Source organism: Heterocephalus glaber, unplaced genomic scaffold (genome assembly GCF_053883595.1).
Source record: "Heterocephalus glaber isolate CG9 unplaced genomic scaffold, H.glaber_assembly_v1.0 deba00001586, whole genome shotgun sequence".
NCBI classification, from domain to species: domain Eukaryota; kingdom Metazoa; phylum Chordata; class Mammalia; order Rodentia; family Bathyergidae; genus Heterocephalus; species Heterocephalus glaber.
In genome coordinates this window covers 4,743,898-4,768,057 of record NW_028258364.1, presented here as the reverse complement: position 1 = coordinate 4,768,057, position 24,160 = coordinate 4,743,898, and the positions used below count along the sequence as shown (strand labels likewise).

At 36.1% G+C, this 24,160-nt stretch overlaps 1 long non-coding RNA gene and 1 pseudogene across 1 annotated transcript in view; one reads left to right on the top strand and one right to left on the bottom strand.

The window, feature by feature from the left end:
* Positions 1-17,936, bottom strand: part of LOC147823397 (uncharacterized) — a 196,996-nt gene extending 179,060 nt beyond the window's left edge. Inside the window, exon 1 of the long non-coding RNA XR_015443900.1 lies at positions 16,903-17,936. This is a non-coding gene — a long non-coding RNA (uncharacterized LOC147823397). The remainder of the gene's footprint in view (positions 1-16,902) is intronic.
* A 658-nt stretch (positions 17,937-18,594) lies between these two features.
* Positions 18,595-18,764, top strand: LOC147823396 (U2 spliceosomal RNA; annotated as a pseudogene).
* The last annotated feature ends 5,396 nt before the right edge of the window (positions 18,765-24,160 follow it).

The following is a 24,160-nucleotide window of genomic DNA, read 5'->3' as shown; positions in this document are numbered from 1 at the left end:
GTCCTAACCAGAAGGGGACTATTCTTCATACTAACAGAATTCTTGAAACAAGAAAATAGCTTCCCTTATATAAGGACAAATATTATGAGTTAAGAAAACAGTCATAGATTTATTTTTGTGTGTGTCTGTTTGCTTAAATTCTTTTAATGGTACATTTTAGGTATACAATATTACATTTATCATTGGATACTTGTACGTGTACATGAGGTATCTTGGTTCTTATTTTTTCCCCATTCCCTATACTCCCTTGACCCCCTCCACCATTCTCTATTTACAAAGACTTTGTTTCCATTTTTTCCTTTTCTCATAATTTTTCCTTTCCCTTCTTTCCTTACTCCTTCCCCTCCCACTTCCCCTACCCCTTTGGACATTTTCTTCCTATTTGAAATTATGAATTATTCATTTTAATCATTTTAGACCTTATTTACACTTTCAGTTTCTCACACCAGAGAAATTATTCTGTATTTACGCATGTTTGTCCTATTTATTTCACTTAAGAGTATGGCCTCAATATGCATCCATTTAGCTGCAAATGTCTCTTAATATGTCATTCTTTACAGCTGAGTAGTACTCCATTTTATAAAAAAAAAAAAAAGCACATCTTCTTTATCCAGTTTCCAGTTGGTGGGCACTTGGGTTGTTGCCAAGCTTTAGCTATCACAAACTGCCGCTATAAATATGTGTGCACATATATCACTATGGTATGATTATTTTAATTCTTTGGGGAAGATCCCCAGCAGGGAAATAGCTGAGTCAAATAGTACTTCCAGTCCTAGTTCTCTGAGGTATCTCCATACTGATTTCCACAGTGGTTGCACCAGTCTACACTCCCACCAGCAGTGGAGCAGGGTTCCTCTTTCCCCATAGCCGCAAAAGCATTTGTTATTGGTTGATTTCATAATAGCAGCCATTCTTACTGGGGTGAGGTGGAATCTCAGTGTTGTTTTCATTTGCATTTCTCAACTGACCAGTGATGTTGAACATTTTTTCACGTTTATTTGCTGCTTTTACTTCTTTGTCTGAGAACTGTCTGTTCATTTCAGATGCCCATTTTGAATTGGTTCTTTAAATTTGGGGCGTCGGATCTTTTTAACTTCTTTATATATTCTAGATAGTAGACGTTTGTCTGAGGAACAGCTGCTAAAAATTTTTTCCCACATTGTGGGTTGTCTCTTTGCTCTGTTGGTGGTTTCTCTTGCTGTGCAGAAGCTTTTTAATAAGATCCCAGTTGTTGATTCTTTGTGCTAGTTCCTGTGCTACTGAAGTATTGTTCATAAAGTCTTTTCCTATGCCAATGTCTTCAAGGGTTCTACCTAACGTATCTTCTAGCAAGTTTAGTGTTTGTTTTAATATTTAGATCTTTAATCCACTTCAATCTTAGTTTAGTGCATGGTGATATCTTAGTTAGATATGGGTCTAGTTTAATCTTTGGAAGGTTGAAATCCAGTTTTTCCAACACCATTTATTAAAGAGGCTATCTTTCCTCCAGTGAGGGTGGCTGGCTCCTTTGTCAAGGATGAGGTGGCTGAGTGTGTCTGGAGTTGTTTTTTCATCTTCTAATCTATTCAACTGATCCTCAGGTCTGTTTCTTTGCCAGTACCATGCTGTTTTTTATCACAGTAGTTTTGCAGTATAGTTTCAAGTTGGGGATTGTGATACCCCCAGCCATATCTTTGTTGCCTAGAATTGCTTTTGCTATTCTAGGTCTTTTCTAGTTCCAAATGAATTTTTGGATTGTTTTCTCTAGTTCTGTGAAGTATATTGTTGGAATTTCAATTGGCATTGCATTAAATCTGTAAAGCAGTTTTGGAAGTATGGCCATTTTCACTGTATTGGTTCTTCCTACCCAGGAGCAAGGGATGTCTTTCCATTTTCTTATATCCTCTTTTTTCAGAGTGCTGTAATTTTCATTGTAGAGGTCTTTGCTTCCTTTCTTAGATTTATTCCTAGATATTTCGGGTTTTTTAAGTGCTATTGTAAAAGGAATTGCTTCCCTAATTTCTCTCTCAGTGAGTCTGTTATTTGTGTACAAGAAGGCTATTGTTTTTTGAGTATTGACCTTGTATCCAGCTACTCTACTGAATCTGTCAATTAAGTCTGGAAGTCTTTTGACCGGGTTTTTTGGTTCTCCTATGTAAAGTATCATATCATCAGCAAATAATGACAGTTTTAGTTTTTCCTTTCCAATCTTTATTCCTTTTATTCCTTTCTCTTTTCTAATTGTTGTGGCTAATGTTTCCAGAACTATATTGAACAGGGTTAGTGATAGTGGGCATCCTTGTTTTGTTCCTGATTTTAGCATGAAAGTTTTCAGTTTCTGACCATTTAATATGATGTTGGCTGTTAGTTTTTCATAGATAGCCTTAATCAGGCTGAGAATAAGACCTTCTATTCAAATTTTCTGTAGGGTATTTTTTTTAATCATGAATGGGTGTTGGATTTTGTTGAATGCTTGTTCTGCATCTATTGAGATGATCTTAGGGTTTTTGTCCTTGGCTCTGTTAATATAGCATATTACATTTATTGGTTTACATATGTTGAACCATCCTTGCATCCCTGGCATAAATCTGACTTGGTCAGGGTGGATGATCTTCTGGATGACACTCTGTACTCTGTTTGCCAGTATCTTGTTGAGGATTTTTGCATCTATGTTCATTAGGGAGATTGGCCTGTAGTTCTCTTTTTGGGTTGAGTCTTTCCCTGGTTTTGGAATCAAAGTAACACTTGCTTCCAGGAATGAATTTGAGAGTATTGCTTCCCTTTCAATTTCATTGATGACTTTAAAGAGTAATGGTGATACTTCTTTTTTAAATGTCTTGCAGAATTCAGTGAAGCCATCAGCACCTGGGCTTTTTTGTTGGTAAATTTTTTATTACATCTTCAATTTCACTCATTGTAATTGGGGTGTTTAGAATTTCTATATCTTCTTCATTTAAATTTGGCAATTCATATGTATCCAGGAATCTGTCCATTTCTTCTGTGTTTTCCATTATATTAGAGTACAGGTTCTCAAAGAAGGTTTTGATGATCCTCTGGATTTCTGCTGGATCTGTTATGACTTCACCTTTTTCATTCTTAATTGCATGGATCTGAGCTTTTTTTTTTTTTTCCTTTTTTTCTAAGGTTAGCTAAAGGTTTATCAATTTTATTTATTCTTTCAAAAAACCAACTCTTTTATTCATTGATTTTTTTGTGTCATTCTCTTAGTCTCCATTGCATTGATATCTGCTCTGATATATACATTTTCCTCTCTTGTAGGAGTTTTGGGTTTGTCATGCTTTCCTTTTTCTAGGATCTTGAGGTTCTTCATTAGGTTGTTTATTTGAGCTCTCTATGTTTCCTAATATGGGCATTCACTGCTATGAATTTCCCTCATAGAACTGCTTTCATTGTGTCCCACAGCTTCCTGTATGTTGTACTGATATTATCATTTACTTGTAGAAACTGTCTAATTTCTTCTTTAATTTCCTCTGTGACTCATTGGTTGTTCAGGAAAGTGTTATTCAATTTCCAGGTGTTTGTGGGGGTTTTCAGTTTCTTATGCTATTGATCTTCAATTTTATTGCACAATGTTCTGGTAATATACAGGGGGTAACTTCAATTCTTTTACATTTACTTAAATATGTACTATGAGTTAGCATGTGGTCTATTTTGGAGAATGTTCCATGTGCAGCTGAAAAGAATGTATATTCTGACTTTATGGGGTGGAACACTCTGTAAACATCTATTAAGTCCATTTGTTCAATAGCTTGGTTCAGTTCTAGAATTTTGTTGTTGATTTTCTGTCTATTTGTGATAGTGGGGTATTGAATTCCCCCACTACAATTGTGTTAGTGCTTATTTGGTTTTTCATGTCCATTAATATAGGGAGCATTCATATTTGGTGCATATATATTTAGGATTGTCATCTCTTCCTCTTGGATTGTTCCCTTCACAAGGATGTAGTGACCATCTTTGTCTCTCTTAATTAATTTTGGTTTGAAATCTACTTTGTCTGCAAATAAGATTGCTACCTCTGCTTTTTTCCAGATTCCTGTTGTGTGGAGAACTGTTTTTCATCCTTTTACTTTCAGTCTATGAGTTTCTTTTTGAGTTAGGTGTGTTTCTTGTACACAGCATATAGTTGGATTTTGCTTCTTAATCCATTCTGCCAGTCTATTTCTTTTAATTGGTGAATTGAGGCCATTAATATTGATGGTTATAATTGATAGATATTGACTCATCCTTGTCATGATATCTTGCTGTTGTTGGCTTATTTATTTATCTTTCCCCCTTTCCCTTTAGTTTCTTGCCTTGCCTGGCTGCTTCCCTCTGTTGGGCCTCATGGATTTGTGACCTTCATTGTCTTTTTCTAGGATATTGTTTAGAATTGTTTGGAGTGCTGGTTTGGTGTTCATGAAATTTCTCAGGTGTTCTTTGTCGTGGAAGTATCTAATTTCCCCATTGATTTTGAAAGATAATTTTGCAGGATGCAACAGTCCAGGTTAGAAGTTATTTTCTTTTAGGGTTTGAAATACTTTACTCCAGCCTTTCCTTGACTCGAGGGTTTGTGTTGAGAAGTCTGATGTGATTCTGATGGGCTTTCCTTTTAGGTGATTTGTTTCTTTTCTCTAACTGCTTATAAGATTTTATTCTTCTGTTGGGTTTCTGGGTTCTTGGCTATTGTAAGTCTTTTTTTTTTATATTAAATTCTTTTATTGGTACATTGTAGGTATACAACACAACTACATTTCTCATTGGGAATTGTACCTTTATATAATGCATCTTGGTTCTTATTTTTTCCCCATTCCTAAGTCTTGATGTAGGTTTTTTTGATCATGACTAGTTGGCATTGTATATGCCTCACTTATCTGTATGTCCAATTCTCTAACTCTCTCTGGGAAGTTTTCTACTATTACTTCTGTGAACAGGTTTTTTTATGTCAATTGTATTTTCTCCTGCTTTTTGTGGGTGCCTATCAGTCTTATGTTATTCTTCTTTGCATCATCTAGCAGGTGCTGTATTGATTTCTCGTGGTCTCTTACTATTTTTAAGAAATCTCTGTTTTCATGGTCACTAACTGCAATCCTTTCTTCTATATCTGATATTCTATCTTCACATTCCCCTAATCTGCTGTGAATACTTTCAATGGAGTTTTTGTTTTTGTTTTTGTTTTGTAGTACCAGGGATTGAATTTAGGACCTTGCACTTGCAAGGCAGGTGCTGTGCTACTGAGCTAAATCCCTGGCTCTCAATGGAGTTTTTAATCTCCTATATAGCTGTTTTAATCTGTTTCATGTATTCCATTTCTTTCTTATATTGGGCGATCATGGTTTCCATTTCTTTCTTTTACTGGGCATTCATGGTTTCCAGCATGGTTCTGAGTTCATCTATTTTTTTATTTGTTTCTGTTCTAGAGCCTCTAATCATGTCTTTCACTCTGCTCACCATCTCTGTAGTTATCTGGAAAATTATTTCTATTTTGAATTTTTCTAGAGCCTCATTCATCTGTTTTGTTACTTCCTGTGCTATCAGTTCAGGATGCCCAGTTGGTTATCAGACTTTTCCACCTTGTTCCCCCAGAATTTGCCTTTGGTGGGGTGGAATTCTGAGTTTGTGCCTTGCTTCAATGTCTTCTCATTTTCATTTTTCATACTGTCCTTGGTTTAATTCCTGGGTTGGTACTTCAAAATTGCTTATTGTAAGTATCTTTGTTGCTTGTATTTAGAACTCTTATGGAATGATTTCTTCTCAGAGGTGTCTTCCAGATATAGCTGGTCTTTAGGTTTTGAGTCTCTAATGACTCTGAGGCTATCTCATTTTCATTATACCAGGAAGGACAACTGATTAGATCAATCACAACACCTTAGCCCAAGTGATACAATCAGCAACACCATGGCATCAAACACAGCTTAGAAAATGACAATTTGTGGTAGTTATTAATCTATCACCTTTAACTGTGTCAATTAAATCAAAATTGAGGACCAGCCCAATATATGTTTATAGTGAATAAACTCTTCAATATAGCTAGTTAATCCTTCGGGATGAGGGGTTAGAAGGAGTTGGGAAGGGAGGGATAGATAGGTAGAAGGATAGGGAAAGGTTAGCAGTGAGGCCCAAAGACATAGGAATATCACACAAACTCTAAGAAACTGTTGAAGACTAGAGGAAGAGACAGAATGAAAGAATAAAGATGAGAACAGAACAACCTAACAGCAATGGGGAAGCTAGACACCATATTTACTTTCCTTTAAAACTAATGACAATTGAGAGAAGGAAAAAGAGAAGAAAGGAAAAATAAAGAAGAAATATGAATTAGAGCCAGAACAGGAACAAAAAGGGAGATGAAGAACAATGTTTGACAGTGAGCGAGAGAGAGTGAAAGAAAAGAAAAAAGAAAGAAAAAAAGAAGAGAAAAATAAAAATTTGAAAAGAGTAAAAAAAGAAAAATTAAAAATAAGAGCAAAAAAATAATAATTTTGAAAATAACAAATAAAAATTAAAAATGAAGGGCCTCCTTCAGGGTATGTCTCTCCTGTCACAATAGACAATGTGGGCAGCAGTGTGCAGATATAAGTCAATGAGGCTCAGCAAGCCAGTAGCAGACCCGTGAGATTCAGGCAGATTTCTGGCTGCAAGTCCCAAGTTGAGCTCCCTGTCCTCCTGCAGGATTGAACTCTGCAAGGTTCTACTGCAAGTTCTAGCTGCTCTTCCCCTGAAGATAGTCCAGGTTCCAATGGGAGGTGGTGATCCCTCCAACTTACCAAGTACAGTGGTCTGGTGTGCCTTTATTGCAAAGATTCTCTTCACTTTTCCAGTGGGCTTCAGTTTTCATCAAGGAGCCTGAGAGAGGCCTTCTTTCTGTTGTTCACTTCTGCTCTATCTTCTGGAGCTCAGGACAAAGGCCTTTATGACCCCCTGCACCTCTGTAGTGTGGAACCAGATAGCAGCACAGCCAGGAGGAGCTGCAGGCTCCTGCCCGGCTAAGCTGATCACAGCGGGGCAAGGGCGGGCCATTGATTTTCTGTATTAGGAAAATCTCCATCTTTCAGACCATCACCAGTCAGCATAAACAACTTTAAAATGAGGAAAGCCAAAGGCAAACCCAATCACTTATGAGTGGTGTTTGTGAAAACATAGTCAACATGGCCTGGTCATTCATTTTTAGTTCAAAATTTTCTCAAACACCACATTTGTTTCTGAATGACTTAGAAAGATAACAGCCTCCTGGATCAGTTATTACTTTGAAAACATAACAATCTAATTTTTAAATATTTCAAACTTGAAATAAAAGCCAAATACTTTAAACTGGCTTTTCTTCTCTTATAGTTTTCATAGTTCATGATTGCTCAGATGTGAAAAGTGATTTGTTCTCTTTGCACATTCTATATGAAACAGATGTTCATAGGTACAATTTGTTCACAAATGATTGAGCTTATGAATGTGCTCATATACTTAAACCACTGACTTCACTTTCAGATTGTATGCACAGAATTCACAAGGTTTGCAGCAAAAAAAAATCCTGTCCATCTATTTAGAGTCTGTGTTGCCTGAAGTGCTGAAAAATTCTCAAGACATCCTGCTCAGGTCCACTTGGGGTGGGAAGAGAGCCAAAAAGCAAAACTGAGACATATCAAGGCAGCAAGAATCCTGGAGGATCTTCAATAGAAGAGACAAAGATAACACATTCAATTTATACCTGTCAAAAATCTCCTTTAAAATTATTTCTAATAATTTTATTGAGGTATGACTGACATACAAAAAAACTATACATATTTGATGTATACACCTTGAGGAATTTGGAGATAAGTTATATACCCATGAACTATCACTACTACCTGTACCATAAACCTATCAGTCACTGTCATGAGTTAATTTCCACCTTCTTATTTATTATTATTGTTGTTGTTGTTGTTATTATTTTGTATGTTGTAACAAAAACTCTTAAAATAATATCTAACTTCTTAGTGTATTTTAAAATATAAATTATTGTCAACTACAATCCTCTGTGCAGTAGAACTTCAAGATTTATCAATTTTATATAAAGAAAACTTTTCATCTTTGACTAGTATCTCCCATTTGCCTTCCCCTTCCTCAATCCCTGGAAACCACCATTCCACTCTCTGCTTCTGTGCATTTGATTACTTTGGATTCATCATATATAGACGTGGTGTCTTATAGTTCTATTTGTGGCTTATCTCATCTACCACGATATTTTCAAGGTCATTCATGTTGTCACAAATTTCAAGATTCTTTTATTTTTAAGGCTGAATAATACTCTTTATTGTGTTTATATCACAGTGTTCTTATTGATTGTCTGTGGCTGGACATTTAGGTTAATTCTATGTCTTGAATTTTATGAATAATTTTGCAGTGTATACAAGGATGCAGATATCTGTTGATATCCTCACTTTTAATTCTTTTGGATTATACCACTGGATCATATAGTAAATCTATTTTTAATTTTTTAGTAACCCCCATAGTATTTTCCATGATGGTTGCACCAATATATATTCCAACTAACAGTATATGAGGATTCTCTTTTCTACTCATTCTCACCAATCTGTGTTAGTCAGCTGTGCCTCACTATACCAAGATACTTGAGAAAACCAAATGACAAACAGAGAAGGTTCATTTTAGTTCATGATTTCCAAGCTTTCAGTCCATGGTCAGTTGACTGCTTTGCTCTTGGGGTTATGGTGGGGCAATACATCCTACTGGGAGGGGTATACAGAGGAGTGAAACCATTCACCTCAGGGTTGGGAAGTGAAAAAGAGAGAAAGAGGGAGAATCTTATTATCTCCTTTAAGAGCACACCCTCAGTGACCACAAGACCTCTCAGTAAACTCCTATCCCTAAAGATTCCTCTAGCTACCGGTAGGTTCAAGCCTGAGACTAAGCATTTAACAAATGGATTTTAGGGATATTTCCAATTTAAACTATAAGTCTAATCACCCTTGGGATATTGATATGTATTTGCTTTACAGGTCCATTATAAAAATCAGGGCAGAAATGGAATGGATAAAATTCATAAATAGTTCTTTTAACCCATTTAGGTTGCTGTAGTAAAATATCATAAACTAAGTGGTTCATAAACACTAGAAAATAATTACATTACTTCTCACAGTTCTGAGACTGCAAAGTCCAATACCAGACATGGAAAAATTTAATATTTGATGAGGGCCCACTTTCTGGTTCCTAGATAGTGGCTTTTTGCTGTGTGCTCCCAGGTGGAGAAAGTGAAAGGTCTCTTCTGACATCTTATATAAGAACACTAAGCCCTTTTCTGAGCCTTCTTCCTACGCCTCATCAATTCTCAAAGGCTTCACTTCCTAATATCACCTTGGGGGTAATGCTTTCAACATCCAAATAGGGTGAGAAAGTAGACATAAAACATTCAAATAGCAATAATAGCAGAGATTAAGTCAGTAAGACATGTTAAAAACAGATTGAATAAATGAGATTTATGGAATTTAATTTGGATTTTAAAAAGAGAAACAAATGAGTCTTACTTTTAGATAGAATGGGATGGAAAGACTAAACAAATATTAAATATTCATAAGGTATAGATCATTCCACCTCAAACTGACATCTATAATATCTTGGATGCATTCTCCAATCCATTTCATTCTCAAGATGTTCTCTGCTTGCAAAATGCAGACAAAAGCTAAAACTTCATAGCAAGCTACAACTGTGGCAGACGGTGGCTCCTGCATCTCTCTGATAAAGCAAGTGTGTGTTGGTTTAAATCCCCTTTCACTGGCCAAACAAGCATCCTTGATTCTCTTCCTGTGTTACTTTCCTGTTTCTGTCATAACAAATTACCACAAACTTAGTGGCTTAACGCAGCACCAACTTATTCTATTACCACACTATAGGTCAGGAGTCTGGTATGAATTTCACTGGGTTTGTCCAGGTGTCAACAGAGCTGCTTGTCCTTCTGGAGGATAGGAGAGGAGAATCCACTTCCTTTCCTTTTCTAAGGCTACTCACATTCCTAGAAGGTAGCCTCTTTCCTTAATTTTCAAAGTTAACAACATCATATCTTTCTCACCCCCCATTTACCCTCCCATCTCTTTCTGACTGTAGGCAGGAAACATTCTCCAACTCTTTTTCAGGTACTGGGGCCTTCACACTGAGCTACATCCCCAGCAATTTTTATTTGTTTATTTTGAGACAGATTTACAAAAATAAGAATTGCCCAAGTAGGACTCAAACTTGCAATTCTTCTGCCTCAGTTCTCGAAGTGCTGGGATTACATTCATGCACCACTGTGCCCAGGTATATTCTCCAAATTCTAAGCAGTTGTATGATTAAATTGAGCCTACCTGGATAATCCACCAAAAGGTCCCTAACATGAAAGCTGCAAAAGTTCCTTTGCCATTCAAGACAGCATATTCATAGGTTCTAATCAGAGCATGACATCTTTGGGGGCCATTATTTTGGTTACCACACTTTCATTCTAACTCTTGTAACCAGAGTGTCAGGAGGGAAGACCCACAAAACATGTAACTTAGTATTCCTCTTTTGCACAAGGCTTCCACCCTTGTCAGTCTACTGGTCTCTTTTCCTTTGCTATTACTATATGTCTTCAATCGATCTAACAATCAATCCAAGGACCTTTGCTGATCTGTCAGTCTTTCTGTCTCCTGAGCTCTAGATGGCCACCCTGGAAGCAGGTCTGGAAGCCACCAAGGAATCAAGATAATTCCCCAACAATAGGACTTTATTCTTGACCCATGTCTTCAGGGAGCTTCCTAAACGCCCCCCCCCCCCCACACACACAGTGATTAATTACAAATGAGAAAATAAGTAGTCATCTACTTTTCCTGGAATAAAAAAGTCTATTTCTCAAACAATAAAACTTCAAATTGATCAGAGAATAGGTTATCATGAATGCTGTCTAGACTAAAGTGCATGCAAAGATTATTTTTAATTTAGTAGAAACAGAAACCAAAGGGAGCATGTTGTTTGAATGGCCAGGAATGATAACTTTAATCTAAACCTGGAATAGAAATTGCAGGTCAAAGAAAGGCCAGCCTCAAAGCAGGAAAAGTTTGGAACTAGACAAATAACTGTTACATTTTAGGGGAGGGGCAGAGCAAAAAGTCCTCGTTTAGGTCCATTCTGAGCCTCACTGTGTAGGTAAAGATTTTCACTCTCCAGGTCTTTAAAATCTTCTTTTAAAGCTGTATCATGCGTCTATTTTAAACACCCATCATTTGCCTTTTCACATTAATCAGAAAAGATATTCTCTTGGTGCCTGTCATACACAAAGCTACATAGCTTAAGCCTGACTTTTGGAAAATAAAAACTGAAATTGATGACTGTAGCAAACGAAGTTTTGCATGATCTGGCTCCTGCCATCTCCTTCAGTGTGTCATATCAGCCTACAGTCCCCCTTCTATTGTTTAAACATCCTGGGTTATTTCCATTTTTATGGTCCTTGATGTTCCTTATTCCAGAATGTTCTTTTCAAATTCTTTTTCAGGTTGACTATTCCTGTACCCTGAGTTAGGTGTCTGTTCCAATGTCACTTCAGAGAGGCCTCCTCAGGTCACCCATCTAATGCATCACCTCCAACCATGCCTCAGCAATACTTCATGGTATTACTTCTTCCATTGTGGTTTGCTTGTTTACAATAAGATGTTTATTCTTTTCCTCCTTTTATTCTTCCTCTTCTTCTTCCTCTTCTTTACTAGAATGCAAACTCCATGAGAGATCACCAGCACTCAGAATTCAGTTTTGCACATTTTAGATAATAAATCTGAATGGATAAATGAGTGAATAACTGGAATGATTATAAATGTGAATTAAATACACATTCTGGTAACAGAATTTGTAGAATTTATAATTCTGAGAAATGTTATCTGTAGAAAATTGAAAATGGTCACGTTACTGATAATATATGTTTGTGGCTCCCAAACTATGGTCAAAGCACACCAGAGAATTTCAGAGAGTGCGCAGAGGTGCGGCTAAATGTTTTAAATGAGCAATCATAGTGATACTCTACATAGACCTGACATTACACAAACTACTAGATCAAGGTAGTTCACAGTTTCAACATTAAATCATGCCTTTGTTTATGAATTGACACCTTTGTGAAACTGTATTTCTTCTAGCTGCCATGATAAAACCAAGTACTATGAGACAATTGCTGTGAAGAATAAAATTAAGCTGGCAGTGTCCAACATTAATTCAAGATTTGAAAAACTGCATACTGTTCAACAAAAAGAATTCTGATTATTAAAAAAAATTTTTCTTTTTTTTTTTAATTCTTTTATTGGTACATTGTAGGTATACAACACAATTACATTTCTCATTGGGAACTTGTACCTTTATATGATGCATCTTGGTTCTTATTTTTTCCCCATTCCTAGCCCTCCCTTCATCCCCTCCACCCTTCCCTATTTACAAAGACTTTATTTCCATTTTTTCCATTTCTAATCATTTTTCCTTTCCCTTCTTTCCTTTCCCCTGCCCCTCCCACTACCCCTATCCCTTTGGAACTTTTCTTCCTATTTTACATTATCGATTATTCATTCTACTCATTGGTACAGTTTAGGTATACAATATAATGACATTCACCATTGGAAATTTGCACCTTTACATAATCGCTCTTGGTTCCCATCTTTCACCCTTGCCCAGTCCTCCCTTCAACCTCTCCATTCCTCCCTATTTATAAAGATTTTGTTCCTATTTTATTCTCATATTAATTCCATTTCCTTCTTTCCTTTCCCCTACCCCTCCCACTTCCTTCCTCTTTGCCCCTTTAAATCCTATTTCACATTGCCTATCATACATTTTAGTCCCCATTTACACTTTCAGTTTCTCACACCAGAGAAACTATTCAGTATTTATACACGTGTGTCCTGTTTATTTCACTTAAGAATATTGCCTCAATGTGCATCCATTTAGCTATAAATATCTCCAATTTCTCATTTTTTATGGCTTAGTAGTACTCCATTTTATTCTTTTAAAAACCACATTTTCTTTATCCAGTCTCCAGTTGATGGGCATTTGGGCTGTTTCCAAGTTTTAGCTATCACAAATTGTGCTGCTATGAACATGGGTGCACATATATCACTGTGCTATGATTCCTTTAATTCTTTGGGGAAGATCCCCAGCAGTGGAATAGCAGGGTCAAATGGGACTTCCAGTCCTAGTTCTCTGAGGTATCTCCATACTGATTTCGGCAGTGGTTGCACCAGTCTACACTCCCACCAGCAGTGGAGCAGGGTTCCTCTTTCCCCACAGCCCTGCCAGCATTTGTTATTGGTTGATTTCATGATAGCAGCCATTCTTTCTGGAGTGAGGTGGAATCTCATTGTTGTTTTCATTTGCATCTCTCGAATCACTAGTGATGTTGAGCATTTTTTCATGTATTTATTTACTATTTCTACTTCCTTTTCTGAGAAATGTCTGTTCATTTCAGATGCCCATTTTCAGATTGAGTCTTTAAATTTGGGAGGTCTGATCTTTTTAAGTTCTTTATAGATTTGAGATAGTAGACCTTTGTCTGAGGAAGAACAGGTGAAGATTTTTTCCCACATTGTGGGTTGTCTCTTCACACTGCTGGTGGTTTCTCTTCCTGTGCAGAAGCCTTTTAATAAGAAGAGATCCCACTTGTTGATTGTTTGTGCTAGTTCATGGGCAACTGAGGTTTTGTTTCCATTTGATGGGCACTTGGGCTGTTTCCAAGCTTTAGCTATTACAAACTGTGCATCTATGAACATGAGTGCACATACATTGCTGTGGTATGATTCTTTTAATTCTTTTGGGAAGATACCCAGCAGGGGAATAGCTGGGTCAAATGGGACCTCCAGTCCTAGTTCTTTGAGGTATCTCCATACTGATTTCCACAGTGGTTGCACCAGTCTGCACTCCTACCAACAATGGAGAAGGGTTCCTTTCTCTCCACACCCCACCAGCATTTGTTATTTGTTGATTTCTTGATAGCAGCCATTCTTTCTGGGGTGAGATGGAATCTCAGGGTTGTTTTCATCTGCATCTCTCGAATGACGAGTGATGTTGAACATTTTTTCATATATTTGTTTGCTGCTTTTAATTCTTTGAGAAATGTCTGTTCATTTCAGATGCCCATTTTTTAATTGGGTCTTTGAATTTGGGGGGTCTGATTTTTTTCAATTCTTTCTATATTCTTGATAGTAGTCCTTTGTCTGAGGTACAGCTCTAAAAATTTTTTCCCATGTTGTAGGTTGTCTGTTAGCTCTGTCGGTGGTTTCTTTTGCAGTGCAGAAGTTTTTTAATAAGATGAGATCCCAGTTGTTGATTCTTTCTGCTAGCTCCTGTGCTGCTGAGGTTTTGTTCATGAAGTTTTTTCCTATGCCAATGTCTTCAAGAGTTCTACCTAACTTATCTTCCAGCAATTTTACTGCTTCTGTCTGATTATTAATATTTAAACTCTCTAGTAACTAAATTATTTATTTATTTTATTGGTACATTTTAGGTATACAATATAACATCATTGGAGATTTATACCTTTACGTAATATATCTTCATTCTTATTTTCCCCCGTAGTACATTTTAAAAAGTGAAAAGAAGCACATAAAATTTGACTGAATTTGTCCAAAATATTATCATTTGCACATGTAATGAACAAAAACTAAAGTAATTTTTAATTAGCTTGTGTCTATTAAGTCTTTAACTCAAATCATCTTAGCTTCAGATATGTAGCAACCACACTGCTGTAAAGACAGAAAATACACATGCAGGAGGCCTGGCCCACAAATGCAGGAGGCCTGGCCCACAACAAAATTCTTATCAGTTATTTTTATCTCAAGAAGAAAAATAAGAGTCAGATCTTACTACAAATAACTAATAATTGAGTAAAACTTAAGAGTGCCTAAGATAAAAGATTATTTGCATTTGTAACAAAATAATAGTCTGACAATGATTTCATACTTATACATCTTATATAGTGGCATTCTCTTAATGAGATAAATTATAAACAAACAGTACCTGGCATGGAGTAAACTTCAGATAAATATTGGCTATCATTATTAACACCAATAAGGACATATTTTTTATTAATATCGAAGAGCCTGACTAAGAAAAAAGATGGCAGTAAGGCTACAAACAAAATCATGTTTTAGAATCTTTCTGGTTAAAAAATAAAAGCCAAATCACTACAAATTAGCATGGGTTTGGAGATTCAGTACAGAAGGTGAGTAGGAAATTAAACATTTCTTGAGCATTTAAAAAAAACTTTTAAGTTTCTGGACCTTATAATTTTATTTGGTTCTGAGTGTCTCAAAAAGAAGCTCAAAAAATATCTTTACTGCTTTGATTGAGATGACTCAGTCTCTTCAACCAGGAATTTTTAGGAGTCTGCTGTTATTTATACTGCCCTCATTTTTGTTCCACTTAGGGTTGGGGGGGAGATATCCTGTGCTAATGTTTTATTTCTACATTCTCTATTAGGAAATCCCTTCCATTACCCTGGCTGTCTTCCCTCCCACTTAGCCAGGAATTTGGCCAATGTGACCGTGGCTGCCCTGGTTAAGGCAGAGTAGGCATGCCCTTCAAGCATGAATTAATGCTAACCTTTGTAAGGATGTATTTAACCTCTTAAAAATCCTGCTAGTTTCTAAAATATTCATTGTACTGAAATCAATAAATCACTGAAATCCCTCCTGGGAGGGAAACTTCCTGAGGTCTCAAAGGCCAAGCCAGAGTGGAGCTAGTAAACATCAGTTTCTCACAGACATGCAATTAGAACATCTGTTTGTGTCTTCTATGCCTATTAAGATGTTTACTCTGTTAATTGTAGGCATAACATGGGTATCCATCAGTATTTTTGTTTTCACTCCCACCATAGGAATTCAATAACAGAGTCCTAACCCTGGCCAGCTACCTTGCCAGTCAATTAGCAACTTATCTTTTTAAAGAGAATATAAGAAATGGCACTTTGTCAGAAGCAAATGATGGCTGGTGAAAGACAATCCTGAGAACACTTGCAAAGGTTGCAATATGAACAAATCTATTTCATCAGGGTGATGTTTACATGGTTCTGAAGTTTCATGATTGGGTTGATTATGTCAAAAAAGAGCCACCTCTGGGATCCAGGGACAGACTTTTGAGCGAGAATTTTAAATATTCAGTTCATTAGCCTTTCCAGCTGTGCTGTTAATTTTCCAGCTTGGGTTTTCCGAAATGAATGAGTAGTAATTTTCTTCAATCTTAGACTGTTTCTAAAATATTTCTAAGGTACCTAATGTCTATTTCTTCAATCTTAGTCTATTAGGGAAAATAAATAATACACCAAATTGCCTCAGTTAGAGGTTACTTGAAAAGACTGATTACATTTTAGAAAATGATCTACATTTTTCATTGTACTAGATAAATGAATTCATAAAATTAAACTGCCTGAAAAATGTGAAATACTTGTGAAAATTAATCATACAAATCAAAATTATATCCCATAAAACATAAAGGATATTTAGCATTCAGTATTTGGATTTAAGCTATCCGTCTGTGATATTGCTAAATGCATAATCCATTTTTAATGTACTCATTACTTAAAATTTACCCATTAACCTTAACTTGTTCCCAGTCACAAATATGATTACATAATAGTAAGCATGTATATAAAATCTTAAAAATATACTTAGGGTTTAAGTTACACAAATTTATCTCTATCAAATAATTATTGTACTGTTTCATAAGGAATAAAAATGTAGTTTAATGTCATGTTAATCTCTAGTCATTATTTCTGCTATTAGGAATAATGTCAATGGCTGTGAACAATCTCTGCAGAGTGGAAGCAAGAAGCTAGGGTATTTATTAACCAGACTGCCTGCTGTGTCCAACAAACTCTCTGAAGCACACCACTTGTTGAGCAGTATATTTCTATGTCACCAGTCCTGTAAAAGAGGAAATTACAAAGAACATAATACTCACCTGAAATTGAATTTCAGGATACATTTCATATCCATTGTTTAAGTTGAAATTTCTGAACTTCCTCAGTAGTGAGCACAACCAACGTTAAACTTCACTTGCTAAGCATTCTGCCAAAAACAATTATTTTTCAAACATCTGGAAACAGTCTTTTGCTTTCCTCCTAAAACATTAAGAACTGGAGCTGAAACTTGATGAAGAAATTTTATGACAATGACCACAGAACAGATATTCTTCCTAGTAAAACCGTATCTCTGCAGGGCTTTTCCTCCTCATAAAACGCCTTGGGCCATTCCTAGCTAAGAGATATCATGTTAATAAGGTCCAGCCTTAAACATACCTCTTACCCCTCTGCTTCAGAGCAGTTTCACTGCTATCCAGTCTATTGTCCACAAATTCTGGGGGCCTCAGTACCTTCAAAATTCTCATTAATACTTTGTGTTTATGAATAGTACATATTCTGTTTCTAAGTGTAAAGAGTCCTAAAACTTGGTTGGAGGTTGAATCCATGGTAGAATGATTTCTACATTCCCCATTGTTCTTTTCTCAAATCACAAATGAGAATGACAGAAAACCTACGTTTGTGCATGTTGATTTTGTTCATGTTGTGGCATTCAACAATCCCAGCACTTTGGGAAGGTGAAGCAAGAAGATCACAAGTTTGAGCTCAATCTGAGTAATTTAGCATCTAAGCCAGATCCTGTCTCAAAATGAAAAATAATGAAAAGTGCTAGGACTATAGCTAAATGTGAAGACCCTGGGTTCATTTTCCAGTAACACACACACACACACACACACACACACACACAATCACACACAAAGAATACTTACAATCATGGCTTCCGTAGCCTCATACTCTTAGCTGCTATGCCATCTAGCTTCTTCATAAAAAATTCAGCACCTACTTTAAATAACCACTGAGGAACATTTTTACTGGAACTATAACCAGAAAGAAAACTGAAATTTCCTAAATAAAAGAGTCATTACTAGAATGATGTTGGAAAAACTTCCATGAAAGTAGTGTGTCATTCTTCAAATTGTTGGTGTGAATTTTAGGGGGAAAAAAATTCAAATGTTTAAAATGAGGTATACAGTTTGGTTTTATGTTAAAAATTAATATGCATATGTTATATTAATATATTTTACTACATTGTTTTAGTGTTAGTAAGTTAGCATTCATAAAAATATCTATGAGATATAAATCAAATTTACCTAATAAGATTTTCTTGTTGCAAACACAATGGCTGTGAAACTGAATTATAAATTACATGACTGAATATCATGAAAATGAGTCAGACTTCCTCCAGGCTAATCTAGTATGATTTTGATAACAAAAATATAAGATTAAAATTGTGATAATTCTGATAGATATAAACTGGATTTAAAATGCATTAGTTTTGAAAGCATTAACATTATAATAATTAAAGCTGAATATCAAGATAATTTATTAAATGGTTTTCAAAGTCTCTGAAATTGTCTCTAACAAATACATGAATTATTTCAACTAATTATATGATATTTACCAGAAAAAAATAATAGCTAATCAGAAACAAAGTTAAGAAAAAGTGTAGAGTTTTTAAATGTTCTTGTATAGATTTTGTGATAATACAGAAGAAGTATCTCAAATAAAAATGCAAATTTCTAGATGAAATTTTCTCTTATTATCCCTCTGTGCTTTATCAAGCCCCATAGGACATCGCTTCTCGGCCTTTTGGCTAAGATCAAGTAGTCCCATAAGACAGTTGTACAGCTGTACTGCATAGCAGGTTGAACATACTGCTATCATTGTATTTTTGATGCATATCTTGTCAAATGATAAAATGTTCTGTGTAGCTTCCAGACTCCTAAATTAGATCATAAATCCATTAAGGCAATAATCTGTATGCCTCATTTTCTCTCTGTTGTTAACACTTAGTATATATTTGTCCTATAATATTTGTTTGATTACAGTAAATCCAATTAGCATAACTTTTAAGCACAAGAGAAATCTCACTTTTTTTCTTATATATTTATACACCAAGGGAAAGTACGCGTGTGTGTATATATATGGAAAGTGTGTGTATATATGTATATTAATTATATACAAATTACACATGCATTTATATAATAAATACATTTAAAATTTGATACATATGTAAAATTATATACATATATATTCTCTCCATTGCTTAGAGTGAAGAGATTATTTCAAATATTGATAGATATTTTTATATTTCCTATGACCAGACTTCAAATTTTAAATTTCAGACCGAATATTTTTTAAAAGTATTTCAAAGGACTCCTCCTTTCCTTCCAGAAATCCTAGGGTAGTATCCAGGGAGTCTGCCACAGTATTCAAGCTCTGCTGGAAAAAAAGCTACATCTACATGTATTACGATGATTTTTAAAAGGACAAAAAAAGTAAACAAGAAAAGGCAGATACAGTCTCATTAAAAATAAAAATCAATACAGACTTGAATGAAGTGATGAGATGGAATAATGCAGCCCTCATATTTGCCACACCTAGTTTTGAAATATGTGGACGAGGATGATTTAAGATTACAAAATAAATAAAAATAAATATCTGCTTATATATTCTAATTGAGTGGTGTTTTGGAACCTGTGGAGAGTAATGCATATTTGTATAGTGTGATGAAGCTGCTAAAGATGTTACTTGAGGTAACATGCCATGGATATCTGCATTAAAAAGTCTTCTAACTCATTTTCCTTTAGTAGTCTAAATATAACTTATGCACAAGCATTCAACAAAAAAGAATTAACTACCCAGGTGATTGTGCATTCTTTCTCTCTGGGTTCTTTTACTTTTTTCCCATCTTCTCTTTATACAATGTACAACAATAATACTAGGATGAAGGATCATCTTGGTATCATACCACTTTGCAACAAAAAAGCTTTCCCCCATAGGACTTCAAGGCACAGTACACTGGCCTTAACAATTAGCTCTCAAATTTACTGGACCTAAAGGATGGCCAGAAACATTTATGTTTGGTCAAATATAACAGTTCTTTTTCTATACCTAACATTATCCTGCTGGATAATAAGAAATAAACAAAAAAGTAAAAGATTGGCCCACCCAATAAATATTATCTGACAGTGACAACCTAAAAGGTAATTTTTGCTATGATAATATATACTTGATGATAAGATTTAATTTGCTTTTCCAATTACTCTGTTTCCTATATTAAACTCAAATCATTTTTAATAGCATAGGGCCAATTGCTACCATCTCACAAACATTTGAATACATTCAAATCTTCTCAAGAAATATAACAAGGTCACATCAAAAAAAAAATCATGATTTTGTGTACACAAAAATTTACATTTTTAAATAATTATTAAACCCTAAATTTCATTCAAATAAGAATAATCTCTAAGACATTTGTATACACTTGAAGAGATATGCTTAAGTAACACAGAAAGCCAATAAACAATACTTCTATGTCTCTAATTACATGTTTTTCGTGCATAGCTGATTATTCTCCAGCTTAGTTTCTGCCCCTAGAAAGCCATTTTGGGTTGTTAACTCTCTGGCAGAATGAAAAAAGTAGAAGACTAAGTTTTACTATAAATTCTTTATTTTTCTAGATTCTTCTCTAACTCTTGAGGGGTATCCTTGTATGATTCAAGTAGAAGTGCTCTTAATGATTTGGTTTTTTACTTTACTTTATTAGATAAAGGATTTACATAAATAAAAGATGATCAAAGGCTACCAAAATATTAATTATTTAAACTATTATTGTGGCAAACACTTGTTTCAATTTTATGGAAAATTCTCGATTTTAAACAGCCTGTTCTGTGGTTCCCATAAGACAGTTCTGATGTTTTATAACACACAGTAGTTCCCTGTTATCCAAAGGAAACATTCCAAGACCCCCAGTGGAGGTCTGAAATCAGGTATGCAGATGGTATTGAGCACTTATATGTGTTACATTTTTTCCTATACTTACACAATTACGATAAAGGTTAATTTATAAGTTAAACCCAGTAAGAGATTAGAAACAATAACCAATAATAAAATAGAATAACTGCAACAATATGCTATAATAAAATTGCCAACATCACTACTCTTGCGTGTAGGGACAGTGATGATGGGCTCCTTGATCAGAAGCACAGTGATACCATGACAGTGGACCTGATAACCGGCATGAAGTGCCTATCCTGGTATACCTGGTAGATATGCTGGATAATGGGATGATTCACTGCCCAAGCTGGATGGAGCAGGAGAGCAGAACAATTCATCCCAGTACCCAGATGGGTCCACAGTTTGAAAGGTATAAATTATATCTTTGTGAAATTTTCTATTTCGCATTTTCAAACCAGAGCTAACTAGAGGTAACTGAAATCTCAGAAAGCGAAACCACAGATAAGGGAGGACTACTGTATATCTCAGTTTGAGACGTGGAACAATCCTACAATCTCCCATTTCCCAAGAATGCTAAATATCTCCTGTACTTTATTTCCAAAACTAAAGTAAATTTTTAAAGCACTAAGTGGTTTGTATATACATAGTCACATGCTCTTTAAAAAAGAGATTTTAAGTGTCTTTTAAAATTCATTGTCAGAGAAAAAGACTCCTTTGTGATCTATTAGACCCTCACACTGAGCAATTGTATTTTCATGGGACTTCACGAAAGAAAATTCAGTTGTTGAAGTAATTCATCTGGCCACACTCGACCTTGCAAGGCACTCAGGGTCAAAGCTCCCCGCATCAAGGCGACAGTGATACTTGAGCACTACGGTGGAGAAAAGCCAGAGGTGGGCAGTGAGGCTTCCTCTGCTGCCCCACAGCCATCAGACGGAGACTGAATGTCTGGCTGAAGGAACCCATGCTTCATTTCCCCAGGGACAACCAGTGCCCTGCTTCAGAGGAACTCGGCCTGTCACTGAAGTGACCTCTCATTAGGAACAGTCAGCCATGCAAATCCTGAGAACTGCAGTTAACACAGGACCGTCCTCCAAATACTGGCACTTTCAGGATTCTCACAAAGACCTCTTATCACCATCAGGAACTCTCCCAGTAACCTCCAGGACCAGAGAGGACTGAGAGGCACTGGATGGCTAAACCTTGAGCCATAACTTGAATGTATCAGTGATATATGTGTGTATGTATATATATGTATGAGAGAGAGAGAAAATATGTGATATGTGTGTGATGTGGTCAGAATATTCAATGAATGTTTAAATTTTTAAAATGTATTACAGCACAAGCCAGATTGTCATTAATTCCCCTTCAAAACCAACAAACAAAAACCTTCACTGCAATCACACTTATCTCAGTAATTTTGCCACTTTCTGAAGCAGTTTTGTAAGCTCTTTTTAGTGAATGTCTTTAGTTACTCTGTCCTGTCTGCCTCGATGTCCTGAATCAATTCAAAATATTTACCTTTCATGGTCATTTTGACTGAGGAAGAGCTGAAGTGCATGGTGCTAGATCAGATGAAAAAGGTGGATGAGGACACTTTATAATGTTTTTACAAGCCTGTTTTTCTGTTGGATAGTACTTGGCAGTAATGATCACACATGGTGAAGACACTCACAAAAGAGGACTTCCAGAATTGCTTCAGAAAGTGGCAAGAATGATGGGATAAGTGTATTCTAAGTGAGGGGGAGTATTTTGAGGAGAATCAAGGGCAATGTGTCTTTTACTCTAATAAATTTTTACACAAATATTCACATATTTTTCAATCACACCTTGTACAACATATGCCTGTCTAGTTCAGTGTCCTCCCAGATCCTATTTCATTATAAAATAGTACATTCATACTAAAGGCACTACTTTAGAAACCTTTCCTATCACTGGGTAATCATTCTAACTATTTGATAGAATCAGATATTACATATACCTAAATACTGAGCCACAGGAAATAACATAAAATATTCATATCTGGTTATGCAGTTTAAACTGCCTTATTTCATTTTGTTTTGCTTGTTTCTTTTTATTTGACTGTATAAATCAACACACTTGTCATCTTCTATCTTTCCACACAAAAGCAGGAAGAGGACAGGGCAAGTCTCTGTGCTGGCCACTGCATAGATGAACACCGGATAGAATCAAATGGGGAATAAAGTCAGTGAGCCCAGAGCTTCATATCTGATCAAACCTTTAACCTCACTGCTTCCTTTCCTTCCCCAAGTATTTATTTTAACTCTGCGTTTTAGTCTTTGGCCTTTAGTGCCAGAAATATTCTTCCATGTTTAGATAAGTCACTTTTATCCAGTTCCAAAAATGCTGGGGTGAGGGTCAGATCCAAATCCCTGCATATTCCAAGGCCAATGTCTCCAACTGGACCATGCTTGGAATGCCTGGACTGCTGTCCTTGCAGCCGACGAGGGGCTGTTTGGAGCCGTGGTATTTACCTCCTCTGTCCTCTTTTTCTCAGTTTACACAGCAGCAAAGACTATAAACTGCTTTGAGACTCTTCCAAACCTCTCCACAACTAAACTGAAGACAGAAGAGCCCGTGGACTTTTTCAGCTTGACCCTACCTGTGTTTGGCTTTCGCCACTTGACAGTGTCAGCATTCCAGGACCATGAGGGAATGCCATGCTCACAACCCAACAGGAAGAAGAGTAAGCCAGGCGTTGACATCACCTGACAGATGTGTTTCTCAAGTGGGAAATTTTATTCAAGAATTTTTCATGGAACTCATTGACACAGAAAAGGAATAAAGGGAAAAAAAGAAAAACGAGAGGGAGAGAGAAAGTCGGTGCCATGATGGGCATGTTTTGCACCCCATAAAAAAGGAATTGAGATGACTCAACTTCACCTCCCTTCCTCTCCACCCCCCTCTTCATTCATCCTTTGTGTCTGGAAGTAAATGTTTCTGAAACACTATAGCTACCGGCAGAGCAGCAACACATAATAACATGGTAGCAACACATAAAGCTGTCAGTCTGCAAGGAAAATAGATGGTTAGGTTGAGGGGGTAAATGGACTAAATCAATTTGAACACGCATGTTAAGGACTGTGAAAGGGCAGAGTTTAGTGCTGCTGGGCTGGAAAACATTTGTCTCTGTCTTCTTGTATTTCCACAGTGCTGGGCAGAATCCACCCACAGGCTTCTCACTTGGCTCCAGTCTGACTCTGTAGCTGATTAATGGCAGCTGGAGGTGTCCAGTAATTTCCTCACCTAATAATAAACTACAACCCAAAATGGAGGTTCCCCTCAGGCCCACATTTAACATACCTATACTTAGGGCCAGGAGGTAGCCAATTAGCCTGTCTCTGTGCCCACTACTTAGAAAATGCATGCTGGAGCAAG